Source organism: Otolemur garnettii, unplaced genomic scaffold, assembly GCF_000181295.1.
Source record: "Otolemur garnettii isolate 467f Iridium unplaced genomic scaffold, OtoGar3 scaffold00003, whole genome shotgun sequence".
Classification (NCBI taxonomy): Eukaryota; Metazoa; Chordata; class Mammalia; order Primates; family Galagidae; genus Otolemur; species Otolemur garnettii.
In genome coordinates, this window is record NW_003852398.1 from 21,902,509 (window position 1) to 21,906,144 (window position 3,636).

Here is a 3,636-nt window from a genome sequence, read left to right on the forward strand (position 1 = left end):
CTGGGACTACAGGCGCCCGCCACAACGCCTGGCCATTTTGGTTGCAGCCATCATTGTTGTTTGGCGGGCCAGGGCTGGGGATTCGAACCCGCCACCTCAGGTGTATGTGGCTGGCGCCTTAGCCGCTTGAGCCACAGGCGCTGAGCCTATTTCAATGATTTTTAAAAGTTCCCACAAAGTTCTCAATGTCATCACATATCCAGACTTCAAGTGTTCTCAGAATGCCTCATCAATTTTCTCTTCACAGTTAGTCTGTTTGAATCAGAATCCTACCTGGGTCCACTTATTGCAATTGGTTGATAAACATTTTTTTTCGTCCCAGCAGCTTTATGAAAGAATAATCGGTATACAATAAATTGCACACGTTTAGAGTGTACAATTTGATACACGTTGGCATAAGTTTACACCTGTGAAGCCATCATCAATCAAGGTAATGAACACATCCATCACCTCCAAAAGTGTCTTCATGCTCCTTTGTAATCTCTCCTCCTGCTCCCCCCAACTGCAAGGCAGCCATTTATCTGCTTTCTGTTGCTAGAGATTAGTTTGCAACTGTCTAGAATTTATATAAAAGTAATCATGCAGCAGTGTTCTCTTTTGTCTGGTTTCTTTCAGTCACCATAATTTTGTTGAGGTCCATCCATGTCGTAACAGTATTTATCAATAGTTCACTTGTTATTGCTGAACTGGAGCTCATTTACCTGTTCTTGGATATTTGGGCTATTTCCAGTTTTGGGTTATTACAAAAAAAACCCTGCTATGGACATTAGTGTACAAGCCTTTGTATGAGCTGATGTTTTCTTTTCTCTTGGATAAATATCTTGGAGTGGAACAGCTGGCTCATATGATAGGTCAATGGCTAACTTTCTAAACAGTTGCCAAACTGTTTTCCAAAGTGTCTGCACCATTACTGTTCCACCAGCAGTGTGCCATTCAGTTCACCACATCCTGGCCAACTTTTAAGAGTTTTTTCATGTTCTAGATACAAGTCCTTTATCAGACATAGGCTTTACAAAATTTTTCTCCAGTTATATGGCTTGCCTTTTTATTTTCTACAGTGTTTATTTTTTTTTATTTTTTTGAGACAGAGTCTCAAGCTGTAGCCCTGGGTAGAGTGCTATGGTGTCACAGCTCACAGCAACCTCTAACTCTTGGGCTCAGTTTTTCTATTTTTAGTAGAGACGAGGTCTCACTTTTGCTCAAGCTGGTCTCGAACTCTTAGCTCAAGCAATCCACCTGCCTTAGCATCCCAGAGGGCTATGATTACAGGTGTGAGCCACTGCGCCTGGCCTCAACAATGTTTTTTAAAGACCAGAAGTTTTTCATTTTGAGGAAGTACAACTTACCTACATATTTATATACATACGTATATATATATGTGTGTGTGTGTGTGTATATATATACGTATATATATATGTGTGTGTGTATGTGTGTATATACATATATATATCAATGGATTGAGTTTTTAGTGCTGTATCTAAGAAACTATTTCTTAACCCAAGGTCATAAACACCTTTGTGTATGTTTTCTTCTAAAAGTGTTTTTTTTTTTTTTTTTGAGACAGAGTCTCAGTCGGTTGCCTGGGCTAGAGTGCCCGGACATCATTATAGCTTACTACAGCCTCAAACTCCTGGGTTCAAGTGATCCTGCCTCAGCCACCCAAGTATCTGGGGCTACAGGGGAGCACCACCACACCCAGCTAACTTTTCTATTTTGTGTAGAGATGGGCTCTTGCTTTTGCTCACGCTGGTCTCACTGCAACCTAAAACTCCTGGGCTTCAGTAATCCTCCTGCTTTGGTCTCCCAAAGTGCTAGGATTATAGGTGTGAGCTATCATACCTGGCTAAAAGCTTTTTAATTTTAGGTTTAAGGTTTAAAGTTTACATTTATGATCCATTTTGAGTTAATATTTGTACATGGTATTAGGTATGTATTAAAATTTTTTGCATATGGATATCCAATTTTTCCAGCACCATTTGTTGAAAAGACTACCTTTTCCCCACGATCTGCCTTTATACCTTTGTCCATCATTTGTTCTTATTCACGTGGGTCTATTTCTGGACTCTCTATTCTGTTCCTTTGAGCTGTCTCTTTTTTTCCTTTGATCTTTCTTTATGTTGATATCATACCATCTTGATGACTGTTGCTTTATAACGTATCTTGAAATCAGGCAGTGTTAGTCCTTTAACTCTGTGCTTTTTTTGAAAGTGGTTTTGGCTATTCTAATGCCCTCAGTATGAATTCTAGAATCAGTTTTTCAATTTCTACCAAGAAAGCCTATTGGGATATTAGAATAGTGTTGAATTTAAATATTGGTTTAGAAAGAACTGATCAACACTGAGTCTTCCAACTTATGAACATGGTATATATATTCATTTACTTAGATCTTCTCTTTAACTTGTATTAGAGTGTTTTGTACTTTATGGTGTACAGGACTTTCACATTTCTTGTTTGTTATGTATGTATCTGAGTATTTTGTATTTTTTGTTCCAGTAAATATTAGTTTTAATTTCTGATTCTTCATTATTAGTATATACAAATACAATTGATTTTTGTATCTTACAACTTTGTCCAACTTAGTTATTAGTTCTAATAGCTTTTTTGGAGATCTAATTGAATTTTCTACATAGACACTCATCTAGTTTATGAATAAGGACAGTTTTCCTTCTTCCTTTCCTATCTGGATGGCTTTCATTTCTTCCTCTCATTTTGTTGAATAAGTTAGAACCTCCAGTACAGTGTCAAATGGAAATGATCGGATCAGACTTCCCTGTCTTGCTTCTGATCTTAGGGAGAAAGGACTCAGACTTTTACCATTAAGCATGACGTTAGCTATAGGATCTTCATAAATGCCCTTTATCTAGATGAGGGAGGTCTCTTCTCTTCTTGGTTTGCCAGGGATAGATGTTAGATTTTGTCAAATGCTTCTTTTGGGTATAGTGAGGTGATTATCTGGTTGTTCTTTCTTGGCTTGTTAAGATGGTAAATCATATGATTAGTTTTCTAATGTTAAACCAACCATGCATTCCTGGGACAAATTATATGTATTATCCTTATTATATACTATTATATATGTTTAGAATTTTTCATCTGCGTGAGATGTTGGTCTGTGGTTGGTCTTATATGTGATAATGTCTGAGACTCATTTTGGTATTAAGGTGACACTAACCTTTTCAAAAACTGAGTTGGCAAGTATTCCTTACTATTCTGGAAGAGAATTGGTAACATCTCATCTTTAAATGTCCTTTACAGATTCAGCACCTGCAGCTCAAGTGGCTAGGGTGCCAGCCACACACACTGGAGCTGGCAGGTTTGAATCCAGCCTGGGCCCGCCAAACAACAATGACAACAACAACCAAAAAAATGGCTGGGCGTTGTGGCAGGCACCTGTGGTTCCAGCTACTTGGGAGACTGATGCAAGAGAATTGCTTAAGCCCAAGAGTATGAGATTGCTGTGAACTGCGATGCAATGGCACTCTACCCAGGGTAACAGCTTGAGATTGTCTCAAAATAAATAAATGTCCTTTACATTCACCAGTAAAGCTATCTAGGCCTGGGTTTTCCTTTGTGGGGAGGTTTTCAATTAGTGTCAATTTTTAAAATAATCATAGTGGCTCGGCGCCTATAGCTCAACCG

At 38.4% G+C, this 3,636-nt stretch overlaps 1 protein-coding gene across 1 annotated transcript in view; it reads right to left on the reverse strand.

The window, feature by feature from the left end:
• GALNT10 (polypeptide N-acetylgalactosaminyltransferase 10) overlaps positions 1-3,636 on the reverse strand; it is a 221,049-nt gene that overhangs the window by 3,359 nt on the left and 214,054 nt on the right. The window lies entirely within an intron of this gene.